The sequence below is a fragment of the Nannospalax galili genome, unplaced genomic scaffold (genome assembly GCF_000622305.1).
Source record: "Nannospalax galili isolate Female #2095 unplaced genomic scaffold, S.galili_v1.0 scaffold763, whole genome shotgun sequence".
NCBI classification, from domain to species: Eukaryota; Metazoa; Chordata; class Mammalia; order Rodentia; family Spalacidae; genus Nannospalax; species Nannospalax galili.
The window spans coordinates 2,070,911-2,090,905 of NW_008349451.1; positions in this window are offsets into that span (position 1 = coordinate 2,070,911).

Genomic DNA, 19,995 nt, shown 5'->3' on the forward strand with positions numbered 1-19,995 from the left:
CCACTCATCAAAGTCGTGACATGTGTAATGACGGTATTTTCTAATGAGGCCATGCTTGGAGGGACCGGGAGATAGTTTTGCAACATCATCTTTTTTGGGGGGGCGGGCAATTCAATCTACAGCAACAGTGACTTGGGCCACTTAAATGACTTAAAAGGAACAGAGGTTTATTTGTGGTGGTCCTACGGGCTGATACTCTGAGGTGGGCTGGCTCTGAGGAAGGCTTTCTTCCAGGCTGAGGACTGCAGCCTTATCAGTGAATTCTCACCAGATGGGCACAGAGCAGAGGAGCTCTCTGAAGTCCCCTCTGCTCTCTTTAGCCACGGCCTTCCAAAGCCTCACATCCTAACACCATCACAGCAGCCGGCAGGATTTCAGCACATCCGTTTGGGAGGCGCACTCACGGTCTTCCTGTCTCCCTCAAATCCATGCCCTTCTCACATGCAAATCCATTGTTTTCCATCCTAGCAGCCCCAAACTGTTGAAACTGTTCCAGCTTCAACTCTAAAAATCTTAAGACCAAAGTCTCATCTAATTAGCAAGTAAATCAGATATGAATGAGTCTGGACCTGAGGCAAAATACCTCTTCAGCTGTGAACCCAGAAACCAAACAAATGCTTCCAAAATATGAGGGAGGGAGAGAGACATGGCACAGACATTTCCATTTCAAAATGGTGAAATGGGAAAGAGCAGAAGAGGTGGAGGCTTCAAGTTCAAAACCCAGCGAGGCAACTTGCACAGCTGGCCTTGAGATGTTTGTGTCCGGATTCTCTGACTTTCAGACTCCCTGAGGTGACAATGTCACCAACGCAGCTTGCACATTTAGGGATCTTCCGGGTCCTGGCCCTTTTCTTTCTAAGTGAGGAGGAGGCATCTCTGGTCCCCAAGTATAACTCAGTGTGCTGTGAGCTGTGTTGGCATGAAAACCCATTAAGCTCTGGATTGCCTTTACCAGCTTCTTCCTTGTCCTGAAGACTTTGCTGTAGTGAAATCGTCCTATAGTCTGGACATGAACAGTCTGAAAAGTCCAGGAGTCTTTTCATTTTGACTCGTTGTTTCTGTTTCCTTTCGTTGTTAAGTACCAGACTGTATCAGCTGGTATAATCTCATCTCCTTTTCTAGACTTTACTGAGATGATTGATAAAGGCCATGGTTCTTACCTACGTCGATTTCCTTACCACGGTCACTTGGCCATAACCTTAGCATTGCCTTCCAAATATACTTGCTTTTTTATTTTTGTTTTTTGCAAATAAGTATTGTCGAGGGAAAGGCTGATCATTTTCCAACTCTAAGTTGTGGTTCTTTTTTGCTTATCAAAATCATCTCTCTCTGCTTACATTTTACTATAAGCAGTGAGAAGGAGCCAAGCTGGACCTCTAATGTTTTGCTTAGAAGGAACAAAGCTGTTCTTCCAGTACTTTGCTTGGAAACGTCTTGAGATAAACGTCTAGTGTTGTCACCCATCGGCCCCACACAGCACTAAGACACAAGTCAGCTAGATGCTCTGTCCTGTTATCAGGAGGATCAGGTGTCGTTGGGTTTCCGGTGTGCTCTTCATTTCCTAAGCCTCATCACAATGGCCTTTGCCATCTACATGTCTAGTGACGTCTGTGACTGCTCAGGACCAGAAAGTTAGCAGCTTTCGCTACAGCTCCCTCCATTGTCTTTAAAGCTTTATTCATGGAAATCTAGGCTCTATCTAGCAGGCACCTCAGAACCTTTCCAGGGTCAGCTCGGTTCCAACACCACTTCTCCACTGGCAGGTGTCTGTCACAGCAGCTCTCCGTCGCTGGTGTGGCTTTTGTCTTAGTTTGACTGCTAACTGGATGGTTCATTTCTTAAGGCTCTAGAGTTCGAATGTCTAGCCAAGGAGTGAGCGTGGTCGGGTTCCGGTGAGGCGTCTCTTCCAGGAGAAGGCTGCTGTGTCTCCCTCGCACGCCCCCGGAGTGGACAGGGAGCTGGATTCTCTGGGGTCCCTCATAACAGTTCTAGTTCATGCATGGAACTCCATCTTGATCACCCAGAGTCCTTCCCAGGTGGGAGGCAGGAGCGTTCAGCCCACTGAAGCCAGTAAACTTTTCATTACAGATACTCCACTTTTTCACCCCTAAAAATTCCTTTTTTCTAGTATATATAATTTATTCTCGGACTTGTAATAGTTGTCATAAATTCATTTTGGTTTTTGTTGGTGGTGGTCATTTTTTTCTCGTTCTTGGTTTTTCCGTCTCTTTTTGGTAGGATGCCACACTTTGAGAACAGAATGTCATTGAGTGATGGTTTTGTTTTTATTTAACGTTACAGGATTCAGTCCATCAAGCAAGTTATTTAGCCTAAACGATCGATTTAGGCTTCCTGTAGAGCTCTGCCTAGGGTGGGCTGGGGAGAGTCATCATCTCCGTGATTGGTTTCCTAGGCAGCATACCAAATCTACTGATGCTGTAAGCCTTCCTGTAACAGGCCTACGGCTGCCTGTATCTCTGTATTTATACCCTCTGATGGTACTCTGATGTTCTGCTTGGTCAGACCCTGAGCATCCCTGGCCTGGTGTGAGCTCTGGGACTTTTCCTGTCCCTCCGGTAGCTCTGCCCGTTTGCTTTGTCTTTCCAGCCTTTTTTCTCTTCTAGAGGCTTCCCCTCTCTCTGCCGGGGACAGCACAGCTGAGTGAGCCTCTGGGCCACCCCCTCCCTGAGATGTGTCCTGTGTCTTTTGTGTTTTCCACCTCTTTCCCCAGCATCCTTCACTCCCTATGGATTTCCAAAGTGCTTTCTCTCTTCAGGATGCAGTCTGTTTTTTTTTCTTAGTCTGATTCTACGCTTAACCTGCTCACAGAGGGGCACGCTCTCGCCCACTGTCTCACCTCTAAGTCTCATACTTTTTCTTTGCCTGGTCCTCGAGATCACATGCAGAAGGGTCAGTCTGGCAGCAGCTGCTTTGTCAGAGGCTCTGGGATTTGCCAGTTCTCACCACACATTCTATCAGCATGATACCTTCAGTATATTTGGGTAGAATTTTCTCTCTGGAATGGAGAGATGACTTTGTAGGTCTTGGAGACAAGTTATGACATGGTATGGAGAATTAATACAGCCCTGAACAGTGAGGGGAATCAGTGGAGGTGTGTGTGCATCAGGAGCCTGCAGGTTGAGAGCACGAGGCTCCTAGCATCTTTACAAGCAAACTAGTAACAGTAATAACAGAGTTCTCACATAGGAGTCAGTGAGATGGCTCAGCAGATAAAGGCATTTGCTGCCAAGCTTGATGACTTGAATTTGATCTCTAAAACCCACACGGAAAGGAGAGAACAGATTCCCACAAGTTGTCCTCTGACTTCCACCTCTCTCTTCTCTCTCTCTCTCTCTCTCTCTTTCTCACATTAAAATATAATAAACCCTTGTACCTGTGTCAGAGGTATGTGCTGATTTATTCTATCAGAGAAAGTACATCAGCAACAACTCCAACGTGAGCCACAGTGTGTTGAATGAATGTATGATCACAAATTGTCCTCGTCTAGAACCTGTCCATCGTCACAGAATTAAGAGGGTATGTGCAGATGGATGGCTTAGGATCGGCTACCCTGCATCACTTTGATGGTGTGACTAATCTCCATGCTCCTCTGAGACACACAGCTCTTGGTTAAATACTTCTGGAAGTTGAAGGACCAGCCAGGGCGTTCCATTTGGCTTTCCCACAGTCACTGTCATTCCATAGGTTAAAAGCCAGCATGGAGGTTTATCCTGCTGAATATGTATGCTCCAACTGCATCTGCTGGAATCTTAAAAATAAATATGGGGTAGTTTTGGAGCCACGATGGTCTGCACTGAGGGAGCTCCAGGCCAAAATTACAGTGATCCCCGACTTCTACTACCCACCACTGAGACTGGTGGGCCACACTGACTGCTCTGTGAGTCTCATGAACTAGTGATGGTTCAGAGTCAATATTCTATAACTTCTCCCCAAATCTTGTTACTTACCCTTCTCCAACTCACAACTATAACAAATGACTGGAGCCTTTTAAAAAAACTTTTATGTTCTGGTTTTGGGACTCTAACTCAGGGCCCTTGCACACACTAGGCAAGCACATTACCCTAAGCTACATCCTCAGCTCTTTGGAAAAGAACAATTAAAATATAGGGGCTGAGGATATGGCACAGGTGCAAAGCGCTTACCTAGCATCTATAAAGCTCTGGGTTCAATTCCTGGCACTGCATAAAAACTACGCCTCAGGGGCTGGAGAGATGACTCAGAGTTAAGAGCACTGACTGCTCTTGTAGAGGACCTGGGTTCAGTTCCCAGCATTCACATGGCAGCTAATCATCCTTAACTCTGGTTACAGGGGTTCTGATGCCTTCTTCTGTCTTCCATGAGCACACATGCAGGCAATACACTCATATACATAAACTAAAAATAAATAAATTTTTTTTTCAAAAACTGAGCCTCCACGGAGCATAGAACAAGAGGTAAAGACAATACTGAATCTCTCAGTTATCGCTAATGAAGCTCCCTCATGCAACAGAGGGCCAGGGACACAAAAGGTCACAAATGGCCAATGTATAGAGACTAAGAGTCTGCAGAATGCTGGTCCTTGGACAGGACTCCTTTACTAAACTCACCCACCCAGGGCTCAGGGAACATTGTGAAGAGGGGACAGAAAGATTTTAATAGCCAGGGAGGAGGTGCAGGACCATATGGAAATAGAGTCCTGCAAGCTCCTGGGTCCTGCTCATATGAACCTACAGCAATGGTGTCAGCGAGCACAGGACCCCTGCACACTCAAACAAAAACCCAGATAGAACTGGGGAAAAGGACAGCAGACCCCAGTCTTGGCTGAAGAAGTATTGACAACTGATTACTGCTGGGTGAGGAAGAGCTGATCTTCCTAAAGCGAGAGACTCCAGACAGGCTGTGTAGACCTCAGTAGATGAACTTGCACTGAGGAACGTCTGGGGACATTAACTTGACACAACAGGGCTTAAGACAAATAGACTGTATGAATTCTGGCGGGGGGGTGGCTATGAGAGGGTGCCATTGGGGAAGGGGTATAAAGATGATTAAGATTGAGAGGCTCTGTATGAAATATACAAACGTTCAGTAAACACACACACACACACACACACACACACACACACACACACACACAAAACTGAGCCTCAGGGCACATACCAGTAATCCCAGCACTGGGGAGATGGGGGCAGGAGGATCCAAATTCAAGGTTATCCTTGGCTATGTAGAAAATTGAAGGCCGGCCATGGATTCATGAGACCCTGTCTCAAAAAAAGTAAAAATAAAAATAGAATACAAGGTATCAGCGTACGTGAAGTGTGACACTGGCCTCTAAAGGCCTACAGCTGCCCGTGGCTCTGTCTTCACACCCTCTGATGTTTCTTTATGTCTCATTCAAAACAAGATTCTCTTTCAAAGTGTGCTGAAATGTAATGATGCAAGTCTGACCTCCTCACCTTACACCATCACCTCTCACTGTCCTCCACGCTGCATACACTGTCCACGCTGCATGCACTGTCCACGCTACATACACTGTCCTCCGTGCTGTGTACACTGTCCATGCTGTATACATTGTCCACGCTGTATACACTGTCCTCCGCTGCATACACTGTCCATGCTGTATACACTGTTCTCCATGCTGCATACACTGTCCACGCTGTATACACTGTCCACACTGTATACACTGTCCTCCACTGCATACACTGTCTATGCTGTATACACTGTCCTCTGCACTGTATACACTGTCCACGCTGTATACACTGTCCTCCGTGCTGTATACACTGTCCATGCTGTATACACTGTCCTCCATGCTGTACACACTGTCCACGCTGTATACACTGTCCTCCGTGCTGTATACACTGTCCATGCTGTATACACTGTCCTCCATGCTGTACACACTGTCCACGCTGTATACACTGTCCTCCGTGCTGTATACACTGTCCATGCTGTATACACTGTCCTCCATGCTGTACACACTGTCCACGCTGTATACACTGTCCTCCGTGCTGTATACACTGTCCATGCTGTATACACTGTCCTCCATGCTGTACACACTGTCCACGCTGTATACACTGTCCTCCGTGCTGTATACACTGTCCATGCTGTATACACTGTCCTCCATGCTGTACACACTGTCCACGCTGTATACACTGTCCTCCGTGCTGTATACACTGTCCATGCTGTATACACTGTCCTCCATGCTGTACACACTGTCCACGCTGTATACACTGTCCTCCGTGCTGTATACACTGTCCACACTGTATACACTGTCCACGCTGTATACACTGTCCATGCTGTATACACTGTCCTCCATGCTGTACACACTGTCCACGCTGTATACACTGTCCATGCTGCATACACTGTCCTCCATGCTGTACACACTGTCCACACTGTATACACTGTCCACCGTGCTGTATACACTGTCCATGCTGTATACACTGTCCATGCTGTATACACTGTCCTCCGCTGTACACACTGTCCTCCACACTGTATACACTGTCCACGCTGTATACACTGTCCATGCTGTATACACTGTCCTCCGCACTGTATACACTGTCCACGCTGCATACACTGTCCTCCGTGCTGTACACACTGTCCACGCTATATACACTGTCCTCCGCGCTGTATACACTGTCCACGCTGTATACACTGTCCATGCTGTATACACTGTCCACGCTGTATACACTGTCCACGCTGTATATGCTGTCCACGCTGTATACACTGTCCTCCACTGCATACACTGCATACACTGTCTATGCTGTATACACTGTCCACGCTGCATACACTGTCCACGCTGTATACACTGTCCATGCTGTACACACTGTCCACGCTGTATACACTGTCCACGCTGTATACACTGTCCATGCTGTATACACTGTCCATGCTGTATACACTGTCCTCTGCACTGTATACACTGTCCTCCGCTGCATACACTGTCCTCCGTGCTGTACACACTGTCCACGCTATATACACCGTCCTCTGCGCTGCATACACTGTCCACGCTGCATACGCTCCAGGCTTCCCATTTCCTTTCCCTCTGTGAAGTGCCCCGCACATCATCTCCACCCTTTACTCTCTGTTGCTTTTGGGCTGAGGTTGACAAACTCACAAAGGATTAACAGTGTAAATTGTTCCAGAGACACAGGGAAGTGTTCCGTCAAAAACAGGAAGTGAGGAGTCAAGGCCTCAGAGGTGGATATGCTGTTTCAAAGGGAGCAGCAAGTTGTAGAGAAGTCATCTGACAGAGGAAGAGGAAGGAGATGCTCGGGTTCCGGGTTTTGAGGGACAGTAGATGGCGGAAGGCAGATGCGCGAGGACTGCAGCAAAGGAGGACCGGGAAAGGCTTGTGATGCCTAAGTCGGTGTCTTCTTTAGTTAAATCCTCCCTCTCCTTCTGGTATGGGGAAGGAGGCATCTTCACAGATGGAAATTTGTGCCCTGTTTTCAGACTCAAAGTGGGAGGCTGAGAATTTCACCTCCATCTGTTGCTGCTCAGTCAACCAGCTCAGACAAAATCCTCATGGCAAAGTGACATCTGGCCTGGCACACTCTGATCCCCTCGAGTGGCATCTGTCCTTCCCGTCGACAAAGGTCGGTGGGAAACAGTGCAGATAAGATGCTCAGTAGGAAAGATGGGGATGTAGCATCCCTACTAAAATGTTTTATTAAAGCTTTATTTTGATTTAACTAGACTGTGTGTTCCTTAAGAGCGACGAGTTGTTACTTTATCTTGCATCCACACTAATTAAACTTTGTTGAATGCGCAGCATGAATGTGCAGGCGTGAATGTAAACCATTGTTATTATCAGTAACAAACCTGCATTTAATTGTGAAATTATGCTGATTATCCTGTGTTGGTAGTGACTTTGGACCACTCAGCTACAAAGGTTTTTCTAGTGAATTAACCACATCAGGACTTCTAGGGAAGAAAGACACTGAAACCAATTACGTGAAGAATTGTCAGAGCTTTTACAGCAGGTTCCCAGCACCCCATCTTTTGGAGGACAGAACTCAGAGTCAACACTAATAGTTTTAATGATTGCATGTTTGAAGTCTGAAGTTCTATGAATGATTCACCTCAAGCAGGTTTAAATTTATTAACCCCTTTGCTTCTGGCAATTTCTTTTTGAAACATCCTCCTTAAGATCCAGTTGGGGAGCCTGGTAGGCAGGAACACGGCCAGGTCAGAGCCGGACTGTCAAAGTGAAGTGTGGAAGTGGTCTTACCCTGCATGCTTCCTCCCCAGGTAGTCAGTTCCCATTGATGAAAAGAATGTCAAAATTGTTCCTGCCAGAAAAGAGAGGAAGAAGCTAGCTGGGGATGTGTAGCCAAGCACAGCACGCCTTTGAATGGCTTCAAAATGTGAGCACTTGGGAACGTACTTAATCCGAAGTGGATGACCCTACCAACAGGCAGAGGTCTGCGTTCCGTCCCTGTGTGGCTCTTTGATTCTGTGCTAGCTTCTTGTTTCGCTCTTTTCCGGGGTTCTGTTCTTAAGCCTCCTTGGCAGTAGAGTACCAGCGTCTTAAAGATCACCCAGCCCCACAGGCTTGCTCATATAAATGCAGTTTTAATGTTAACTTGTTAAAATTCGCAATGAAATACGTACACATACTTTTTAAGAAGGCAAGCATTCAGGTCTGGAGAGGTGCAAGCAGCATCGTACTGTTCTAGAAGAGGCCCCAAGTTCTAGTCGTAGAACTCCTTTTGGGTGGCTCACAACCACCCCACTGCACCTCCAGGGGACTTGTCAGCTCTGGCCTCCAAGGACACCTGCAGTCATGTACACATACGCGCACACAGACACATATGCATAATTTTTTAAAATCTTTAAAGGGCTTTGTACAATTAAAAATCAGTCTTTAAAGGTAAGCATTATAGTCAAATAGAATGTGAAGTATTTTTTCATTTCCTTAACTTCTCCTTTTCGTGCTGCCTCCCGACCCACCTTCAGTCTGCTTTGACTTTCTCTGGCCAGTGTCTTTATGTAATATCTTTGGTCTTATACTAAATGAGAAAATTATCTCAAGCTATCTCCCAACTCCTCTCTTCAGGTTCTGATTTTGATAGGTATGCTACCTCTTTTGACAGTAAATATTGGTTAAATGGATGGTTGTACTATCCCAGATCTTCCATTTTTTTACCCAAACCAGGGGTACCCTGGTTTCTGAATCACTGGAAGCCAGTCTTAGACCCTCTACCCAAAAGGAGTGTCCCAGGATGAGCTGTGTGAGTTTTTGTGGTAAATCTCCCTGATCAAGTTCAGAGCCCCGCCCCCAGTGAGTTGCAGAGCTGTATTCCAGAAACCTGAATTCTAACGAGTCTCTTCAGCTGAAGGAAAAGGCCAGTGCTGGGGTTTCACAGTGTGGAGGCTCCTACATTCTGGGGGTGGGCCCTGCAGCACCTTTGTGATTGCTCATTGGAGCTGGGTAAGACTCAGAAAGTGGAGCTCACGTGCAGGGGCCCTGGGTCACCAGCTGTTTTTGTTATGTCTGTCCTCTGGACCTTTCTCTCTGGCTGTTGTTGGACGTCTCAGAGCAAAGTATCTCCAGGAAAAAAATATCAAAGGACCTAAAATTAATATGTTATTTCAGTTTTCTTCTAAGCCAGGGAAAGAACGTCCTTCTCTGACTGATGTCTGATAATACAAGCCTCCGGGCCAGCCCCTCGGCTGCTGATTTAGGGTTCCTGCCTACATCTCTTTCTCCTTTTCATCTTGGTCTCTCTGATGCAATCAGCACTTTGGCCCTAGACTCACCTCAGGTTTTTTTTTGTTGTTTTTTGTTTTTGTTTTTTAAAAAGGGGAGAAAAAAACCCTTCTAGGTTTTTCAAGTGGGTTTAAGATTGAATTTATCTCTCCTTTTAGAGCAGATCCTCTAAGTCTTAGAGTCTGAAGGTTTTGATTTAAATCTTGCTGTTGAAGGGCTCACAGAAAAGGAAATTATCTTCAGTTATATACTTGTAGCACCGCTAAGTTCTCAAGTAGGGTGTCTTAGGAATAAACACTCAACTCAGAAATGAAAAACCTTGTTGGGACCCTTGATGTATTCAGCGTACTTGCTGCTTGGTGGACAAGTGGTTTTGGCTCTCTGGGCTAAATGATCTCAATTCAAAAGTAAAGATAGCATGCTACTCAACTCACAGGACTGTTGGCATGGTGCATAATGGGTGCTGATAATTATAACTCATCTCAGGCTCAACATGTATAAAATCAAACTTTTGATCTTGTTTCCTAATCTTCCTCCACCTCCGGTCTTGCCTACCCCAGATGATGGCAAAACTCCATCTTCTAGCTCCTCCTCTCTCGCTTGGCAAACTGTCTGTTACACAGATGTAGTACATCAGGAAACCCTAACCTCCGATGTGAGGATGCATTGACCATCTCCCTCCCAAGTACCTCTGCCACAGCCACTGTTGTTCAAGATGCATCGTGACTCACCAGGTGTATCCGTTACCTTTACTATTGCTGTGACCAAATATCTGATGACTTAGGGGAAGAAGGGTCTATTAGGAAGGATACTGTTCATTATGGTGGAGAAGGCACAGCGGCAGAAGCATGGGCAACTGGGCACCTTGCAGCCACAGTCAGGAAGCACAGGGCAATGACTGCTGGTGCCCAGCTTGCGTTCTCCTTTTAATTTAGCCTGGTACCTCACTCGGCCCAGGAAATGGTGTTAGCAGTGAGGATGGGTCCCACCTCAATGAAGCTAATGTAGAGAATCCTTCGTAGACATGCTCAGAGGCTTCTTGATCCTGCTGAGCTGATTATTCCGTAGCTCTCTACCTGTCCCCCTGTTCACCTTGCCTCACTAGCGTCTGTTCCCAACACTCAGTCAGAACGATCTCTGAAAAAGGAGGTCCTGTCCTGTCAATCTTCCCTCATCCCTTCCCACCAGGGCTCATATCCAGATGTCCCACACTGGAGCAGAGCTTGTGAGTACTGAACACTTTCTCTCTCTACTGGGTGATATCCTTACCTCATCCCCTCCACCTGGAGTTCCTCTGGAATCTACCAGGAGGAATCTTTATGCTGTGCCAACTGAAGGGCTGTTTGGCACTTTGGGGCCCTCTAGGATCCTGCACCACTGGAGGTCAGACAGTGATGCCGGTTGCTGAGTATGTGTGCGGAACCTGTGCTGAATATTTTGATTACCGCCTGTGTCTACAGCTTATTAAAAAAATAACACCCAAGACCCCACCTGACCGGGATTCCTGTCTCTGTCTCTGACTGAATCTCCAGGCATTCCCAGTCCATCTCTCTCTATAAGCCGTTAATGCTGCCTGGCATTTCCTCAGCCGAGCACAGCGTGCTTTTGCCTTGATCCTCTGTGCTGGTCGATGGTAAGGCCCCTGTACGCCTGGCTGGCCCCTTCACCCTCGGCAGCTGTCTGTTGGAGAGTCATTCTCTCCACAGGGTGCGTTCTAACGGCCCCGTTGTTTGTTTTTTGTCTTTTTGAGACAGGGTCTCCCTGCAGCCCCGGCTGTCCTACAACTCACTATGTAGACCAGGCTGGCCTTGAACTCACAGAGATCCTCCTGCCTTTGCCTCCGCAGTGCTGGGATTAAAGGCGTGCGCCACCACATCTGACTCCAACTGCCCTGTTTAAAAGAGAGACCTGAGCCTTCCCTGCTGGCGCTCCTCATCACCGCCCTCGATCGCTGTTTCTCTCCCTGTGACGTGCTGTGTGCTTTATCTGTGTAGTGCTTTGTCTCCTTTCCCCACCAACTTGAACTTGAGTTCCCTGAGAGCAGGAATTTCTTTGCTTCATTTCCTGCCTTTGCCTCTGGTGCTCACGACAGCGCCGGACACATATCAAGTCCTCAATATATGTTTTTGATAGGTGAACTAATTAATCAGGTTCCCCATTTGAACACTATAGAAGATACTTTGTCCCAGATACCTTGCAAAGATTCACTAACTAATAAGAACGTAACCTGTAGGCTGTAAGGCCCCAAACAACAGTGATTGTCTGTTTCCGCTTGTTAAATACTTGTAGCCCACATTTGCCATCCTCCCACACAATTGCATATAACAGTCTCTGCATATAAAAGAAAGCTATCCTGACTTTCTTTTTAAATATTCTATCCTGGGTGCCACAGTTCTGAGTGGCTTGGGACGCTTAAACGCTCTGAATCCCGAGTGGGCCAGAGAGGTTTCTCAAGGTACCAGAGCAGGGAATGTGGGTCAGTAGCCACAACAAGTGCTTGGCACAATCTCACTGGCTGTCTTGGTGCTTTTTCTGTACATGGGCAGAACCAGTGCTAGGTGTCATTTCTAGTGCTCACATCAATAAGCCCTGTAAAGAGGGGCACCCAGCCTGTGTTCTGGCAAACGAAGTCAACAGCAGTAACAGATGTGTGTGTGGCAATGTTCACCTAACTTCCCAGGAACGTTGGTAAATTTAAACATGTGTGAAGAGCTAGGGAGGGAGGTGCTTCACCATGTGGAAACAGATTCTTACAGGCTCATGGGACCTTGCGCATAGGAATCTACAGCAATGGTGTCCACATGCACAAGACCTGTGCAAACTCAAGCAGTCAAAAATCCATCAGAGAACTGGGGAAATGGGGAGCAGGCCCCCAGGGTAGCCGAAGAACTGTTGGCAGCTATGACTGCTGGGTAAGGGGATGCTGGTCTTTGGAGGAGGGACTCCAGATAGGCTGACTGGATCCCAGTGGATGAACGTGCACTGAGGGACGTCTGGGTACAGTAACAACATAAATGACAGAGTGGCTGGACTCCGGTGCGGGGGAGGGGCCTACAGAGACCCTCCGTTTCAGGAGACCCTTTGGCGACATGATGAAGGGTCGTGGGAACGGGAAGGAAATGCACGGGCTGAGCTTTGGAGAGAAGGAACCCCAGCTCACTGACTCTCCCTCGTGGTCCCAATGTAAAGTAGTCCCCAGGTGGTGGTGCTATTTTGAAAGGTTGCAGAGCATTTAGGAGGTAGAGCCTTGCTGGAAGAAGTAGGTCTCGAGGGGTGGGCCTCGGGAATTTGCAGCGCCTCCCACTTGCTGCCTGTTCCCGGTCACCAGCCTCTTTACCACTTTTGCCAGCCAAGCCTCCTCCACCATCACAGACTGCATCTTCTCAAACTGTAAGCCAAAAGAAACCTTCCTCCTGGGTGTCGCTCCTTGGCATTGCATGACATGGGTGCGCTCACATACATGCAGGCGATACACTCATACACATAAAATAAAAATAACAGCCGGGCGTGGTGGCGCACGCCTTTAATCCCCGCACTCGGGAGGCAGAGGCAGGCGGATCTCTGTGAGTTCAAGGCCACCCTGGTCTACATAGTGAGTTCCAGGTCAGCTGGGGCTACAGGGAGACCCTGTCTCAAAAAGACCAAAGGAAAAAAATAATTAAAAAAGAAAAAAGCTTCCACTGAGCTTCATCATCCATTCCTGTCACTTATAAAACGAGCGAACAAGCTCACAGAGGGCACGCGCAGTGCGCAGAGTCTGGACTGTGCATCTTGCCCTCAAGTTAAACCTACTAGGTCTGTGGCGATGCGGTACACCCCCCCAAGTACCATCCCGCCATAGCACCCCAGACTCCATGTATCCGGTGATGTCTCAAGCACCTCTCCCCGAGTCACAAGATCAACTCTCCAAGGTCAGGAATGCTTGAGTTCGCCCAACGGTGCCTAGCTTTAAGTTGGTGGAAAATAATTTGGGGAAGGCGATCTCAGTTTCCATGTAATGAAAATATTTCTCGCTAGCATTTTATCCTGACAGCTGCAACAAATACAACACCAGACTGCTACCGTGGTTTGTTTTCTTCTTTTGGTCTCTAACGCTGAGTTGTGCTGTCTCCTAATATTGTGTGACCACACATACTTAAAATTCCTCTATCAGTTTGATTCCTGCCACATTTCCTTCTGAGGAGAAGAGGGAGCTTCAGACCTCAGATGGCCTTTCTTCTGTCAGCGCGGTAATCGTGCCATGCATATGGAATATCGGATGCAGGTTTCGAGGCCTCTCTTGACATGCTCTTTATAATGACTCTTCCACTTGGGGCTATTTCCGTTCTGCACCCCAAACGTATCAAAGGGTGAAGAAGGAAGGTTGTGAAAAGCGGCACCACCCAGAGAATAGCAAGTTTCGCAGCTGTCATGACCGCCTCATCATTCTTAAAGCACTGGCTGAGGGGTGGGGGCAGAAATGAAAACAAAGTTTGGCAGACCCACACTTAGAAGAAAAACAATACTTTCGCCGAATTTGGCCTCTGCTCTCTGTCATAGAAAATTATAATGAGTACAAGAGAATTGCATTCAATTTGGGTCAAGTATTATTCTTGGAATATGCATCAGTCAGTCTGGCCTCATTAGAAAGCCGTTGGTGAGCAGCAGGGCCTAGGTTCGTGTAGGACTCCTGAGAGGGTGTGATGTGAACCTAACGAGCTCATTTCATGTCGGATACCACTTACATCTCAAAATCAGTCTTATGTTGAAACTCTAGATGACATGAGATAGAGCAAATACATCCACATAAGCACAAAACCTGATCCAAATCCCCACAGCTCATTAATGACAAACATAGATCTACCAGGCACCCCCACCCCGTAGGTTCACATTTTCCACTGGGCCTGCAAGCACACTGAAATCACATACCAGTCCACGCTGAAGCACATGGTTCTGTTTTGCTTCCCTATTTAGAATCTTTATTTTGAAAACAACAATTGTGGTTTGGATTTAACAGAGGGCTGAGTTTTACACTTGGGAAGGATTGGACTGTTTTTTTTTCTAGAGGTTTTAAAATCATTTTCAGCTATGCTGTCTGAGGTGTCATCGTCCTATCAGTACAAAGCAGGTACAGCCCACTTCCAACATGTGGAGCAGGGACAAGGAGAGCAAAGGCCCTGGTCCTTTCCTCAAGAAAACATGGGAGGTGAGGTGGGAGGGGCGTTTGAATTAACACTGGGCTAAGGATCCAGAGAGGCATGGAGGAAAATCTTACTCTGCTGGGCAAACTAAACTTGTAACATGTCCTATATGTTAATACTTAGTATTGATTCAGAGGTTTGGCAGCTCAGGGCTGTAGAAAAATTCAGAAGATAGCCAGTCGATTTACCCCAACTGGGTCAACTGGAGCTACACAGAGATATTTAAAGCAGATTTTGGCTTCCTGTTGCAAGAACTGGTGTTGTCCTGTGTCAGATGACAGTTACATGGGTGCTTGACAGCACTGGACCATGTCTTCAAGGCTGGTGTGGGATCCAGCCCCGGCACAGAGGCCTTTGTGATGACCGTCACAGGCAGGAGTAATGTACCTGGGCACATTCGAGCTTCTGACAAGATTTCCAGAGCGCACGTGAAGCACTTGCTGAGATCTCCTGGATCTCTTCAGGTGGTGGAGTTGGGTCCTTCCTCTGTCATCCAACTTGGCTCTTCTCACAGGCTTCCAGTGTTCTGGCTTCTGGCTTGGACCAGAAAGTGTCCAGGTGTGTGAAACTTGGTATGAAAATGAAAATCTACACACTTTGTCTAGCCCCATGTGTTCAGGTTTGATTTTTATTTTAGCAACTAGGTTTTAGGCAGGTTCTGATTTCTTTTGCGCAAAAGTCACCTAACCCTTATTTTCCCTTTAAACAGTTTTGTTTAATGGGGGCTGGACAGATGGTTCAGCAGTTCAGAGTCTTGCTGTCCTTCCAAAGGACCTGGGTTTGGTTCATAGAACCCATATGACAGCTCATAATCTTCCCTAACTGGAGTTCAGGGTATCCAATGCCCTCTTTTGGCCTCCATGGGCATTGCACACACACAGTGCACATACATACATGCAGGCAAAACACTCATAAAAATAAATCTTTAAAAAATTACACTAACTTTAATTTTTAATTTCTAGACCCCCTCCTGGCTGAGCCACCCACCCTGTCTTGGTGTAGTGATGCTGTATTGCCAATAAGGCCTTACGAGAACTCAGCTAACTCAGCAATGATGCCCCTTGGGGTTGGGTGTTGGTAGTGCATTTGAAAGATGAGCTAAAGTTGAGGCTGGTCACATCCAGGTTAGAAGATACCAGGTATATGTATAAAAAATTATCTCACAGCACTTATCAAACCATCTTCTCATAAAACTTTTCCTTGTTTAGATTTTTTAGTTCATTTCTTGGTTTTTCTGGGAAAAAACGCTGTAGTTATGTTACTCACGCAGCCAAAAATCTGCACTTAATTGGGCACATAAAAAAAAATAGACAGGAAGTCCATTTCCTCACAGAGATATTGTGGTTTATGGACTCTGCTTTCGTCCTGAACAGCCAGGCATTATTTTGTTTTTTATACAGTCCTGGTATTAAGATGTCGTTTATGCTTCCACCGGATCGGTTCAGCCCAGGTAGAGACACTTCATTACCAAATATTAGCTTAACCTGGGTTTGATTTTTGAATAGGTTTTAAATTCTTGAACTTCTCTGGATCAAGAGAAGTGGGAGAATTTAATCTCCGTGCATGCGCTGAGAAGGATATACGTACTCTCCAGAGAGGCGGACTGTACTTCACAAATCTGGCTGCTGGGACTCTCCATGGGTTCTGGGAAAACATTTAGGTCTCACACCCCCTCCTTCCTCCCCCTCAGGAACCGGGTTTCCTGAGGGCTCTGCAGTTACAAAGACTGGAGGCTCTGGTTTGTGTACTGGGGTGCCTCCTTTCCCAGGGGTACCCCCCTCTTTCTACCTCTTGTGATCTTGCTCCCCATACTTGAGTGGTGATAATTAAATTTCCAAGTATACAAACTCAGAATCTCAAAGTCCAACTTTCTTTTTACAGATACGGAAAGTGAGACACAAAGTAGCTTAACAATTGTCCCCGACTCTCCCCACCCCAAGGACAAGGAGCTCCAGTCACAGAAACACCCCTCAGGCTGGTTCTTCTCTTCCTGAGTGTCCAAGGCAGAAGCTGTCTTCCCGTCCCTTGGCTGGGGGTGTGAGCTGCGTGCATTGGAGTCAGTCCCTTCTGACTGCCTGTATTGGGCACTGTGCCCCATAATTTGGAAAAAATAAGAAGCCCTGGGGAGAGAAATTGACATTTGTTTTTAGCAACCCAGTGTCCTAAGGTTAACATGGGCTTAATCCCACCAAGAAGTTAAATGAGAGTTTTGTATAACTACTTAGCCTTTGAATGCAGGCTAAGCTGGAGGTGATCTGAGTCTTTCCCCAACACCCTAGGCATTACAGCAAAGCCATGGCTGGTTCAAGTATCCCAAGTCCCCAAATAGAATTAATTCTCCACCTCTCTGGGCAGCTCAGCCCAAGCAGGGGATATGTGCTCAGCCTTTTGTCTGGGACTAGTTTTGACACTCTGCCTGCCAGAGGAGATAAAATGTAGTCTTTCTCCAGCCACCACCCAGGCCAGGTTCTGTATTGGGAACTTGATCAAGGGGAATCAGGGGGCTTAGGCTCAGTCTCAGTTTCTCTAACTTGTTTCTGATTGTTTGGCGCCATCTTCAAAGGAGCAGACCTAACAGGAAACAAACCGTCACTGGCTCTGTTTTGATTTGGAAAGCACTTCCCACACTTTGCTTATTGTATAGGGGAATCATGTGGTGCTGAGTATCTCTGCCAACCAATGTGGGGATATGGGATGGGGACTAGGGTGTACATCTTACTTCTATGTGAATGACTTCTGGATTTTCTTGATGCTGGCTTGGTACCAACCAAAATATACCGAAAGAATAAAAGATCACAATTATCATTAATATTTTATCAAGTTCTCAATATTTATCAGGGCCAGTTCCAGGATCTTTATTAATTTTATCTTCCAAATCACTGTAAAATGTAGATTTTATTAATTCTGCTTTATAGATGAAGGGAAAAGTCAAGTCCAACTCGCTTTAACAGGAAAAAAGGCAGGAACATGTTGTGGTGAAGGGTGCAAACTCTGCAGTTAGGCTGCCTGGATTCACTACATACTAGTACTAAACTAGACTTTAGTTTCTGCATGTTTAAAATGTGGGTCCAACTTTACATGATTGTTAAAACCTTAATCATTTGGTAAATTTACAGTGCTCAGAGCAATGCCTGGTGCATCCTGAATGCTGGATAATGTTATTATCACTGTTATTAGTGGTCCAGAAAGATGAATGAGGGGCTGGGGAAATGGCTCAGTGGTACTTGAGGGTAAGCTTCAGGGCCTGTGTTCAGTGCCCAGCAGCCATGTAAAAAACAGTGCTTGGCAGCCTGTACATGAAACGTCAGGCACCGGGGAGGTGGAGGCAGAAGGATCCCTGGTGCTTGCCAGCTCACTAGCTCAGCCAAATCCAGTGACTTCTGGGGTTAGTGAGAAGTCTGTCTCAAAATTAAGGTGAAGTAGATTCTGCAAGGAGGCTTAGAGGGTGAGGATGTTTGCTGTTAAACCTGACAACCCGAGTTTGATCCAGGGACACATGGTGGAAGGGGACTTGAGTCCACAACTTGTTCTCTGACCTGAGCTCTTGGGCCATGTCCCCCATGCACACAAAATAAATAAAATGTAATTTAAAAATTGTAAAAGTGTAGAGCGATCAAGGAAGATGCCCTTCACCCACGCACACACACGTACACATGCATCCACACAGACACGTGTACATACATATGATCACATGCGCACACCAAAAAAGGTTGAATGAACTTTGTATTATCTGAGTTCAGTTAGAGCTTCAAAGTTGGATAAGCTAGGTGATATGTACCTACATTTGAGATTCTTCAGGACTTACTAAAACGTAGCTAAGTGGTCCTGATTCAAGCAGTCACCTACCACTTACATGGAAGTAGATCGAAAAGACTCAACATTCTAGAATCTCTTGATGTAGAGATTCCATGGGACTCAGGCATTTCCAATCTAGTGCTGTGGCATGACCCCAGGAAAGAGCCTCCAGGCATCATGAGGTCCCCGAAGGAGGCTGAACTGCCTCATTGAGCGGCTCGGAAGGCTGGAATGTCTGAAGTTGCTCTAATGTTGCCCCTGGAATAGTATATGGAAAGAGGATTCTGGGAAGTATGACATGGGACTTTGGGAGTATGGAATCTGATGACAAGAATCACGTGTCTTAAGTCCTTGATGGTAGAGAGAGGGAGCAGGATAGAATGGACCAAAGCCCATACCGTGTACGTGTGTGTGTTATGCCTGGGTATCTCTACAGTCAGGGGCATTTATAAAATCACAGCATGAAAGAACTGATGGAACAAGGAGGCGATCTTAGACTTTTAAATTTTCAAAATTAAGAAATTAGGCATACATATTGGATCACCTTTATAACCACAGTACTTGGAATGCTGAGGCTGGAGGATTGCCACAAGTCTGAGACCAGCCTGGGCTACAGGGTGAGACCCTATCTCCATAAGCCACCACCATCAGCAACACAGAACAAACAATAAATGAATTGGACCTAGAAGATGGCATTGCTTTGGTCAGTGGTGGAGGGGCTGGGGATCTCTGTTACTTATCCAAAGTGCCTCAGAGCCGGGTTACCTGTGCTCCAGGTGTTGAACAGCAAAAGATGAGTTTGAGGACTGGCACCACAGGTGTGGGCATCCCTGAGGGTAAGCTCAGTGAGGGAACCGACTCTGTTAAGGGTTGGGCAGGAGTGAGCAGTGATGGCAAACTTGGAGGGGTGCCTGAGAATCAGAAGCTGAATCGCTGTGACTTGGGAGCCTGTGTCACCTGCAGCACTCTTGATAGGCGGGTGGGCTGTGACTTAACACCCTCGTCAACAAGGAGTCTCTTCTCTAAAGGAACCCTTCCTGGGAGAATCCAGGGACATTATGAAGACCAGAACTCTTAGCCTTTGTGTCTACACCAAGAACGGAGCCTTGGCTAGGATCCCCCACAAGTGGAAATGAACAGAAACAAATGTCCTGGAAGGCATCCTTACAGTTACAAGGGAATTGCATTGCTAAAAAAGACAGAAAATGGCCCGCTACAACCTGGGGCCAATCAGCCCAACTCCTGGATCTGTAAATTGAAATCATCAAGAGTGGGGTGTGGAAGCTGTGGTGGCCCCAAGAAGGAACACTCTGCTAT